General features: G+C 36.4%; 1 protein-coding gene across 11 annotated transcripts in view; it reads right to left on the bottom strand.

Annotated features, from left to right (window-relative positions):
* Positions 1–12,726, bottom strand: part of LOC114656134 (poly(rC)-binding protein 3) — a 366,542-nt gene that overhangs the window by 220,564 nt on the left and 133,252 nt on the right. For 10 of the 11 annotated variants that reach the window (XM_051931200.1, XM_051931201.1, XM_051931203.1 and 7 more), the window contains exon 2: positions 1,260–1,341. The gene's annotated coding sequence lies outside the window, so the exon portion shown is untranslated. Of the gene's footprint in view, positions 1–1,259; positions 1,342–4,072; positions 4,242–12,726 lie in introns of all 11 variants that reach the window. The other variant, XM_028807555.2, reaches the window with a different exon arrangement.

Raw genomic sequence — 12,726 nt, 5'->3', positions numbered from 1 at the left:
AATTCCTCTTCACGCTTTGCAAACAATCTGGGATCACTGGCATACAAGTGCGTTTATGGAACTAGTTCATGCACTTATCTAGTCTCCACCTCCTTCACTATCAAAAAGCAACAGACTTGGAACAGATCCCTGGTGCAGTTCCAATTCATCTCAAAATTCTCGCTATTTCCACCTGTTGCCCTGACCTCTGTTCGTGTTTCCTCATGCACTGACTGTCATAATCAGGGCTGAATTTTAGGGTCTTATGGCTTTTTCAGAAATTAGACACCATTATGCATAACCGTCATTAGGTTTGCATCCTGCATTTCTAGGGGTATGGTCTTGATTTTCGTGAACTAGACTTCATTGGCACAACAGAATAATAGGTCAGCGTTTGTACCAAGCTTTATTGGTTCTGCGGATAAATCCTTTAAACACAAAAAGAATTACTCTCTTTGCTATTTTATTTTTGTCTTGCCTGGTTTTGACTTCTTGCCTTTCATCTGGGTTTTGGTTGCTTCTTTTAGATTTTGTTTTGCTTTGCAAGCATCTCCTGGTTTGTCTCAAAAAACAGATTTCTGTTTCCTGCCAAGCTAGGACAATGACATTTTCATAGACACGGCTGAATTAAAATACACTTAAACAGTGAAGCTTCAGATTGTTATAGTTCACCATTTCCTTCCAGTTTTTGTAAATTTTACATGAATGATACTATACAGTATATCATATTTCGGACACAAATGTTTGAGAATGCTCATTCACATTTTTACAAACATAATCTACTTCTAATCTGCACATTTTAAATACAATATGCTGCATCTTTCATAGATACATCAATGTGTATTCTTCATCCCTACATACTCCTGATGATTTTACACATAAATTTCCTATCTTAAAAAACATCACTCTCTAGAATCTACAGACTTCGTTTATCTGTAAAGGAACATTTAAATCAGTGGTGACTGTGTATTCACACAGGCCACACTTCATACTGTGTTGTAATCTTGTAAGCACTGTAAAGTAACTTGATGGTATGCATACCTAATTGCACTATATAAAGTAAAGACTGACTGATTTGAGTTAGAAGCTGGTGAAAACACCATCACAGAGAAGGCTGATTTGTGCATCAGGCTAGCAGATGAAATGTTTAACTGCTGTGGGTAAGGCTTCAAAGTGAACATTTAAATCATTAGTAGTTAAGATTAATTAAATTTAATCAGTTAAAACTATTAGAAGATATACAATACCAATAACCTTATAAGTAACAGTATGATACAAACCATTATTTACTAGTGATATCTGCTTGGTCGTTGACTTTCTAGTACCAGAGACCAGCTCCACGTAGGTTCAAGCGTTCCCACCCTAAAAAAATAAATAAATAAATAAAAAACTAAGTATGTTTAGGTTAAAACCTTGAAAATGTACTTTCCTTTGTAGGTAAACTCCATTTTATAAATTACTGTAAAGCATAAATGTAAAAATTAAATATAGTTTAGCTTGTTAATATTAAAGCAGAGTGAATTGACTATTGTCTTCAGAAACTTTCCATTCCAAGAATAAATATTACAATGCAGCATTCCTGTCAAAGCACTAGCCCATGTCCAGATCCTGTGTGAGAGGCCATCTGTGTGAAATTTCCACCTGGACCATGTCCTGGATTAAAGACATGCATGCCGGGTCAGGCATTGTCATTACCCAGCCTTATATTAGAAAAAGTGGGTTCATAAAGTTGCTGTTGAAGTGTATTCTCCAAAGGCAAAAGACATACTTGTGAATGGAAAAGAAAGTAATTTATACTTGGAATATGATAAAAATAAATAATATTTCTACTATAAAGATACAATTAGATTAACTCTGATTCTTCTGGGTAATTAATCTGTTACTTCATTGTATCTGTGTGTTTCTGTTTTTTCATTCTATGCAGAAAAGTTACTTTTTAAAACAAAAAAATCCTTAAGGGCTTAATTTATTAAAAAAGGCTATATTGGTCACATTTTAACTTTAAAAGGAATAAACATCAAAAAATTTTGATCTTAGCTGCTTATGTAACAGCACAATAGAATTTTCCTGTTCTTACTGGTTTGGCCACCAAATCAAAAGGCACATGTTAGATTTTAAGCAAACAGTTCTTAATAGATCTAAATCAACAATGTTCATTTAAATGAAAGAACAAAAAAAATGAAAATATGAACCTGCATACTATTTTTGCAGAATAAATTTGTTAATTTTTAACAATACAAAAAAAAGGTTAACCCCAATATACCATAATTTTATTTCTTTACTATGAAAATACAAATAAATGCTATTTTCTGAAAAACTATAAGCAATTCAATTATTAAACTTAACACAATGTATTTTTATAATAAGTCGTTAAATTTAACTTAAAAAATTATAATAAAACACTACTGATTAAATTTGATTATGCTGCACTCTATTGTAGATACTGTATATAGTACAACACGTGAAATAGTGCAGCTTACATTACTAAAAACATTTTGTTATGTATGCATTTATTTTTGATTAACATTTGTTAAAAATCACAATATACTCTCTCATGTTCTAAGCAGATAATTATTTTATTTTGAACTAAAAAAGTGATTAGAAATTATTAGTACCGATTAATGCAGCACAAACACAATAATGTTTCTATTAAATATGATGGAATATTAGTAGAATAACCAAAGCAAGTAATATTAATGGCAGCACATTCATATCTTTATTTAATACACTTTTATGTGCATAAGACATTTCTCACAAAACCAGACAATAGTGGCACAGATTTAGAAATTTTTAAAGAAAGATCTAAATTGTATTATAGTTATGCAAATTTATTTATAAAAAGTGTTACATCCTTATAAAAACATGCAGGAATTAATATAAGAAATTCAAATGGAAAAGATGCCATGATAGTGTAACTTTTAAAGTTTCAGGAATATATGGATTTTTCATGTTTTCCTCCATCTTATTTGGTATTATCCTACAGGACAAACATAGTGCTGGTTTAAGAGACAATGCTAATTTGCTAGATGTGGGGGCCAAGTACAAAGCAAAAAGCTACAGGGAAAAGAGTCAGCTCTGCACAACATAAAATAGAAAATAATGTTGATGAATTCAAACCATCGTTTGAATTCAAATCACTGAATCACAACTGGCGCCTTGCAAATTAGATATTGCAAGAATTATGGTTAATTGTCTGAGGGGCACTAAAAATCTGTAAAAGGAACAGATTGTACTCTTTGTATATTTTGCATACTGTAAAAATAATTTTCCCTAAATTCTTTATCCACAATTTAGCTGGATGATAAATTAGACTGGACTGCCAATACTGATGCTCTGTGCAAGAAAGGACAGAGCCGACTATACTTCCTTAGAAGGCTGGTGTCCTTCAACATCTGCAATAAGATGCTGCAGATGTTCTATCAGACGGTTGTGGCGAGCGCCCTCTTCTACACGGTGGTGTGCTGGGGAGGCAGCATTAAGAAGAAAGAAGCCTCACGCCTGGACAAACTGGTGAGGAAGGCAGGCTCTATTGTTGGCATGGAGCTGGACAGTTTAACATCAGTGGCAGAGCGACGGGAGCTCAGCAGACTCCTGTCAGTTATGGAGAATCCACTGCATCCACTAAATAGTATCATCTCCAGACAGAGGAGCAGCTTCAGCGACAGACTGCTCTCACTGTCCTGCTCCACTGACAGACTGAGGAGATCGTTCCTCCCCCAAACTATGTGACTCTTCAATTCCACCCGGGGGGGGGGGGGGGGGTTTAGGGGGGTAAACGTTAACATTTAACATTATACATTATAACATTATAAGTTATTGTCTGTTTTTTACCTGCATTATTATCAATCTTTAATTTAATATTGTTTATTGTATCACTATGCTGCTGCTGGAGAATGTGAAATTCCCCTTGGGATTAATAAAGTATCTATCTATCTATTGTTTTATTTATTATACTTATGTATTTATTTTTTTAATTATTCTTGTTTTACTGCAGTCTTTATTATGTAAGTGGCTAAAACAATGACCTTAAAATTGAACGAGTTTAAGCAAGTAGCAGGTTCACAAAGACAAAGGATTTGTTATTCTTACTTACATCATTCATATTTTTGGAATTTTAGAGGCTCCATGTTATTTGATCATAGACTGTTTGGAATTCCAAAGCACTGTTAGCCAAATCCTTATTAGTATTTTAAATGCACTGGCTCGACTGACCCAAAGGCACTTCCTCTCTGTTGCTGGAAACACTGTTTACAGCATTTTCACTGTGAAAGTAAACCATACACACACCTGTTAACTGCTTTAAAAGTGGTCATATATCACAAGCACCATATTACAGCAAAAAAACTCATTTGTAACCGTTGTAGAGGGATGGGATCACATAACAGCCACTGACTTGCACTTCAAAGTTGTATATTTGGTGAATTATAAAGCAGAATTCTACATCCATCCAGTCGTGCCTCAACCCCTCTCTTCTTAAACAGCATTTTATCAAAATAAATGGACCATTCTGGTAATTGGGATTTTTCTATGCAGCATGCAGGCAAATTTGAATTTGGTTTACTTTCATTAGATCTGTGTTTTTGTTGCATAACAGAACATTCTCAAACCCACTTCAACCAATCCATAGTCATGGAGTTCGTGATGTGAATTTTTGGCACATGGCATGAAACATCCCCGGACAGAACACCAGTTCTTGGTCTATTCAAGCGCACAAACACGAGCACACATATTCTCACTCATAAAGGGCCACTTTAGGGTGAATAATTAACATAACATATACATGTTGGAAAAGATCCACAAGGATGTGAGAAGAATGTGCAAATGCTATGTAGACAATTGGACATTGCATTTAAACAAACAACGCTGGATTCTTAAGACAGCAGCTCTAATCACTGTGTTACTTCTATTTATAAAATAAAAATTTCCCATAAAGCCTTTCCCAACTGGTCTTCATGTTCAGAGTTCACCCACACAATAACCCTTGGCTAAAATGAAGAAGGTCTGTAACCTTAGTAGCTAACAAATACTGCTCCCTACAGGAAAAAATAAGATACTGCACAGAAGATTAAGTTTCATTGTGATCAATGGATTACTTATGCGTAATAGAGAAAAAGGCCATAAAGACCCTAAAATTCAGCCCTGATCATGACAGTGGCACAGAATCATGGCAGAGTAAGTGCAGGAGTATGAAAGAGTGAGTCTGTTTACATGCAGAGAAACCATATTTCTAAAGTGGCATGTAAACCCTTACTCTGATTATACAAGAATGTGTTAGACCAGGTTAACACACACAGCTTTCTCCACAAGTAACTTATTTGGCCATATAAAACCTTAACCAGGTTACAGTTAAGGATCTGTAGAGAAGCAAGTGCAAAAAGTGCTTAGTGCTTTTAGTTGTCCAAAAACAAATAAAAAATGCTGATTCTTCTTAAATAAATAATCCAGTAAAACAGTGCTCACATGTGCTTAGCTTAAATGATCACTAAATAAAGTCAATGAATAATCCAAAATACCAAGGGATAAAATCAAAAGTCAGAATCATCTTTAAAATCATGATTTATTTCACTTTCTCAGTCATCTCCCCCTGCTCATTCTTCTTTCAAGTCTGCTCATCGGGGCCAAGACCCAGCCCAAAGCAGTCCATCAACTCCCGTCCCAGCCATCATCCCTCCATATCCACTCAGGACACGCGGAGCCATATTCTATCTTTCCTAGGATTAGGAGTCTACCTGAGCCCCAAGAGCCCCTCCTTGACTCCCACCCCAGTCACTATCACTAAGCATCCTCCATGTTGCCTTTTGCACCAGAGGTTGTCAAATGGTTTTGCTTCTCCTCCTTAGAGACATTTTTGAATTTCATGTTATTTAAAAGCTTTAGCAAGCCAAAAGCCTAGGCTAGCTGCCTAGGGTGAGACCTATCCAGAGGACAAAGGCCTATGTCAAGGTGAGGTGTGACTTTTTGTAGGTTTTTTGAGGCTTGAAATTACACCAATGCATCAAAGTAAAGAAAACTCGGTCTATTATAAAGAAGTGTGGTGGTGCACTCCAGTCACAGTTGGTTTCAGCTCTGCGCACAATTCGCCTGCTGTAAAATTTCATGTAGGTTTAACTGATAGATGAATGTTCTTGGATGAGGCACTTCTAAAGGCAATTTTTCCACTAGGCAACATCTTTCAACATAGAAATCACAGTGCCAACTCAGAGTTAAGACACAAAAAGAACTTTAAGAAAAAAGAATTTTGATATTAATTTCATATGGTGCATACCAACTTATTACACTAAAACTCAAATTCAGGCAATATAAAGTTTTTTTCCACGCACAATTCTGAATAGAACACATTTCATTATGAACCTCTCAATAAAAGAAAATCCTACTCACTTCACTTCAATTCAGCAAAAATCCCAAAGTCCCAGAGGTGAAATTCTATTACAACACTGCATTAATTCACCAAGCCGTGATAGAATGAATCATACTATATAAATTTTTAATGACTTCTAAAAGCTCATGTGTGCTCTTCTCATCTCCCCACTCTCCCTTTCACTATTGGGCATATAACTTGACCCTAACCAAGGACAGTGATCTTAATAAAGCTGCTTCAGTGATTTAAAATATCGGAAGCATGCATTCTTTTTAATGAAGTGTTTTATAAGGAGTCATGTTCAGACATAAATTTTTAGTACATTCTACTCTGCAGACATGGAGGGAAAATCCAATAAATACCAAATATAATGGTGATGGTTTGTTATGGCTTGGTTTTTTATGATATAAAGCTGCTTCTTCTCCTGAATGTAAAATATTTACTTCCTAAAACCATGTATTCCATTAAGGTTTATGCTGATACCCAGATCTAATCAGTCTGAACAGCTGACTAATAATACTTTGTGTTGTCTCTTCTATACAAATTATTTGCCCAGGGAATATTATATCAGAAGTGTTTAAAGTCTTAAGAAGTAGATATACATTGAGGTTACCAGTCATTAATTATTATAAGCTATTTTTTTAACTATTTAAAGCTCAGCTCCCTTTGACATTACAGCAAATAAATTTTAAATAAAAGGCAAAATGATTCTTTTTACTACTTTAGGGTTGTTATGATGCAGCAATACGAAATGGTGAAAAGGCTGCAAGGCCTCAAAAATGGAGCAAAACCAGACCAGGACCAGTATCAATGTGCCTTGAAACAGGGCTTACACCAGGAAGCCTGTCTCTACACTCATCAGAGGTGACTGTGTGCAGACCTATAAATACCTGGGAGTGCAGCTGGATGATAAATTGGACTGGACTGCCAATACTGATGCTCTGTGCAAGAAAGGACAGAGCCGACTATATTTTTTAGAAAGCTGGCGTCCTTCAACATCTGCAATAAGATGCTGCCGATGTTCTATCAAACAGTTGTGGCGAGAGCCCTTTTCTACATGGTGGTGTGCTGGGGAGGCAGCATAAAGAAGAGTGACGCCTCCCGCCTGGACGAACTAGTGAGGAAGGCAGGCTCTATTGTAGGCACGAAGCTGGACAGTTTGACATCTGTGGCAGAGTGAAGGGCGCTGATCAGGCTCCTGTTAATCATGGAGAATTCACTTCAGCCACTGAACAGTATCATCTCCAGACAGAGGAGCAGCTTCAGCGACAGACTGCTGTCAATGTCCTGCTCCACTGACAGACTGAGGAGATCATTCCTCCACCACACTATGCGACTCTTCAATTCCACTCGGGGGAGTAAACGTTAACATTATACAAAGTTACTGTCTGTTATACCTGCATTTTTATCACTCTTTAATTTAACATTGTTTTTTATCAGTATGCTGCTGCTGGAGTATGTGAATTTCCCCTTGGGGATTAATAAAGTATCTATCTATCTATCTAGAAAAATATAAAATAACAGCAGAAAAGGCAAAAATAAATAATAGCAAAGCTTGCCCCCCATCCCACCATTGCAGCATGCTTCCTCAAACAAGGCTTAAACAAAAACCTAATAGATATGTGCCCTTCTAGCATACAACATATCTTCTATAAGAAATCCTTTCCACTAATAAACATACTTTAATTCTGGGTTTTTAAGAATAATTTTAACAAATAATAATCAATTAAACATATCTAATACAATAACAATGGAAAGGATAAAGCCAAAATGAAAAATGACTAAATAAATGAATAAAAAACAAACATAACAAAAAAAAAGTATATTATATAAAATTCTAACACTAGTAATACACTTGAAATACTTTAATTTTTAAAAATGTGCGAAGATGTTTTAAGATATTAATACAGCTCACATAGCTGTCTTCATTATATACATATTTTACTGTGTATTGCAGTATAACAGCACAGGGCCCATCAATTCAGGATTATAGGTGAGCACGTGTAGTTACAATAATATTTAATAGACGGACAAGTAAACAGTAAAAATATTGGAATAAATAAATAGTAAAAATTTAATATGAGACTGAAATACTGAAAATACTGAAATACAGTAAGTGTTTTTGTCTGAAATCTAAATACAAAATTCCAAAATGCTGTCATATCATAACTTAACTTGCAGTTGTTTCAGTTGTTTTAAGTTTGAATATAGCACTTCTGCAGTCTTTTGAGAAAAACTTTGACAAGGGTCAAAAGTAATTTCATTGATAAAAAGTACTTAATTATCACATGGCAAGGGTACAAGAATGCATGTTCATCTGATGTTCCCAAAAATCTATAGCTGCATCATAATAGCATTAAAAGAATCATATAAGTGTGCCAGGTCCACATTAACATCTAGGAATATAGGATTATTTATATGATCATATGGCGTTGTCTCATTATCATCATCATTATCTGCAAAAAAAAAGAATCACATCACATGCAGTCTTTGGTTTACTTTTAAACAGAAGGACCTACAAGTCCTGCACACTACAGGGCTTTCAGTGATGCTATTTTTGCAAGAATGTGAAAACTACTGCAGCTATATTACTTCCCCTTCTCTCCTCCAGAGAGGAAAGAAAGGGAAATAATCTAAGCATACATTCTGCCATCTGGATTGTTTTTCAAGTTGTAATTTTCTTTTTTTCCCAAAAAGTGTTTTTGTCTGTTTAGGCAATTTGGTATAAATGGAAAAAGCACTGGTACTCTATAGAAAGGACATGCAAGGTTTATGTTTAATATCTGTACTGAGCTTTTTCATGACTTGTTTTTGGAGTTTCCCACCTGTAAGATACTATTTGCACTTTTCAGGTTTAGCATGCTGTGCTATATTTCAAGGTTAGGAACAAGATGATCTTAAATTTCCTATTCAGAGATAATAAATTGGTCAAATGATCAAAATTTACTAACAAAAAACTGAAAAAAAAACCAAAACAAAACAAAAAGCACATATGCATTGTGATTCCTTTTTAGTTATGGTTTATCAATACTCCAGGAAGCCCAACTCTACACTCAACAGGCCTACTCAGGATCAAAAACGGGGCACAGACTTTTAACAGTTCAAAAATGCACTCTGGAGTGAGAAAACTAAAAACCTCTGGCTTAACCTTTAGAAATAAAGAATTTGTTTTAAAAAAATCAAAAATGGAAGAAAAAAAAAAAGTCAAAAAGGGAATGCCTGAAAAAGTGATCCAATGCAAACAATTTCCTGTACTTGGATTTCTGATTTTGCATTACGTATTGGGACTTGTTGGCCTTGGATTGCCATTTTCAGACATTGTTTTGCCTTTTTGGATTACTTATGAATGCTTTGAAATCACTGAAATAAATAAAATTGATTTTTCTTTGTCCAGCACCTCCTGACTTACTGATACAAGAAACTGTTCACATATGATATTTGGTTCAGCTTGTCCTAAATAGCCTCACTACTGCAGGTATTAAACATCATCTGGACATGGCGGTTTTAATATGCACTGCACTAGTCTATTGTTTGTCAAACTGCTTAAACAAAATTTATAATGCAGAGGATGTACACAATCACTGTGGATTTGATTAAACTATTTTTAGGACAAGGTTTGCAAATGGCTGTTCGACAAATGATTGATCAGCCTCAATCAATCATCTTCTCCTGATTAAGTCAAGCATTAAAGTGTCGCCACTAGGAGGTGTTGCATCACCACAAACTCCAGACACAAGTCACAATATAATAACCAGAAGTCCCAGAAAGCAGAGACTATGAATCCCAGCACCAAGGCAGCCCCCATGGAAACCAATAGGGCTGCCCACCAGGACTACAGATTCCAGCCTGCTCTGCACGTGTCTGTGTGTGAATCCCAACCCAGGAATCTGGGTATATTGGGGAAGAAAATGTTCAGCCATACTCATTTTCCCTGGTCCTTCCATTGGATTGGCCTTCCAGCCAGGTAAGGATCCTTGTTCAGTCTCGGTCTGCACAGCACTGTCAGATCTAAACATTAGCGTGGCGAATTGCTCACGTACTGAAGTGACTTTAGCTACAGGTGGAAGTCCCATTTTACTTATGTTTGTATGTGTTGTGATGCAGAGCAGTCTATTAGCTGGCGAAAGCGCTGTGAAGAAGCTGTACGGTAATGCCTTTGTTCAGTCTGATACAGGTCACAGGACCGCTACAACAAACAGTTCTAAGCAGGCATCAGCCACAGCACTGCTCTTGTGAAAAGAATTGAGATAAATGCCATCAACTCAAAGAGGGAGAGGCAAGTTCGTTATACCATGTGAATGACAATGAGAGAATAAAACTGAACAATAAAGAAACAAGCACAAACTTTTACAAGTAGCCAAAATTTACACCGGGTGTTACAGACTCAAATCAAATGTATGTTTTTATTATATTGTAGAAATAATAATACTAATAACAGCTCACTACTCAAAACACACAGCGCCCAGTCTCGAACCCGGGACCTTCGAGTTATAAAGCAGCAGTTCTTACCTCTACACCATTCAAGAATACATGTAAACTCCCTGTCAATTGACATTTGAGCTTGAGTTGACAGCCACATTTAAACTGAATGCTTTTTTTCCTTTGGTTATATTCTTGAATAAAAGAGCACGCGTTTATTTGATATTTGGACTAAAGTCTTCACACATTATACACTTCTCTTCATTATTGGTATAACATGGAAAATGCTTCTGCTTTAGGTATGTGTTCAGCATTTCTCGCATCCTACAATTACCCAGATCTTTGCAGACAAGGAACACACATGAAATGCATCTATTCCAAATAACGATATACTGTATTCTTTACTATATACAACTCCAGGCACCTCATACGCAGATAAGGAGCCTTGACTTGAGCTGGGAGACCTTTTTGCCCGCGAGTTGAGCTCCGTCAAGGCGGGGGATGGGACAGCAGGCTGCTTGCACTGACTGACGCATTTACAAAACAAAAGATGCTGATGGTAGAGGTGTGAAGGGATTTAATGTGGGCTGGGATTATGAGTTTTTTTAGTAGGCTTCAGGAATTCTAGTGTTAAATGTTTTAAAGAACTGGCGTCCTAAGCTTACAGATGGCTTGGCATTTATTACTGAATTTATTGTATGGCACTTGGTTACTTGGAGAAAGAAATGGAAGGAGAGGAATTGGGTGTTAGTACATTTGAAAGAGACAGTACTGCTGCAATAAATTATTTCATCGAGGGTCGTGCACGTCCAAGCAAGCATCTTGCGGGAGCCAGGAACAATCTCTGAACAGGGAACCAGCTCATCACTACCACTACTACCCCTTGTTTAATACAAACTCATGTTATTTCACATGAACTCGATATCACTCAATTGACTTCCTTTTGTTGTTTATACCACTGCTTAAGCCAACAAATAGTACGTTTTTCCTTGCCTCAACTTCGCATTCACTTAAATTCTCTTTTTCCACATGCTTTTTCCATTGTCTTTTAACCGAACACTGAGTGGAAAGGGCTATTAATGTTGATTTGCATATTAAAATATGCAAAATTCTGAAAGGAGTTGGGGTGGGGCAGCAGGCGCGTGCACGAGAGTTACTTTTCACACTGACCAGGATTTATGTAGCGAAAGTGCGTGGAAGTTGGCTTACGCACGGTTTTGTGCATCTGAATTTTTTTGTGCGTATGTACATTTCCACTTTGTCTGCATGCCATGTTTTAGTGTGAATTCTAAGCACGGCATTATGCACGAGACCCCAGAAGAGCATCTGAGCAGATTATCACAATTTCCTTAACTGGTCAGGAAAATGTAATTCTGCCAAATGAAGAACCCTATAGGAAAAAAGGTTAGCTCTATAATCAGAATGTAATCCTTCAAGTAAAGTGACACAGAGTACCTTATGTTTAAGTCCTGTCAACTTCATTTCAAAAACAAACACATAAATAGGAATCCTATTATGCAAATTGGCCCCACTATATGCATGTGGACTAAATTGATTAGAGGCCTCAGCCCATCCAAATAATATAAAATAACCAATAACGGTGCACTGCACGATAACGTACAGTGAATACACTTGACTTTCATAGTTTTCACACTCTCTCTGTACGTTTAGCATTCGTTTGCTCAAGAGGTTGATGCGCTTGCTGCTTCCTGAGCAGCTCTTCTTTTCTCCACCCTAGTGGCCCGCTTCTTCTCTTCCTTCATTCAACATCTTTTTGCGTTAAAACTGATTAAGTCAGTGTTTGTGTCTTAATTACTTAGTACATTTTCTTTAATGTTTCACTTAAGCTGGCACTTAAGTCTCAATATGCTTCAAGAATGATTTAAGATATGAAGAGGTAGGGGAAGTGATGGAGAAGGTGGCAGGGATTAGAACAGCATGCATATCAGGGGTGCGGAAATCTAACGCCC

This window comes from Erpetoichthys calabaricus, chromosome 8 (genome assembly GCF_900747795.2).
Source record: "Erpetoichthys calabaricus chromosome 8, fErpCal1.3, whole genome shotgun sequence".
NCBI classification, from domain to species: domain Eukaryota; kingdom Metazoa; phylum Chordata; class Cladistia; order Polypteriformes; family Polypteridae; genus Erpetoichthys; species Erpetoichthys calabaricus.
The sequence above is the reverse complement of the archived record's forward strand: the minus strand, read 5'-3'. Positions and strand labels throughout refer to the sequence as shown.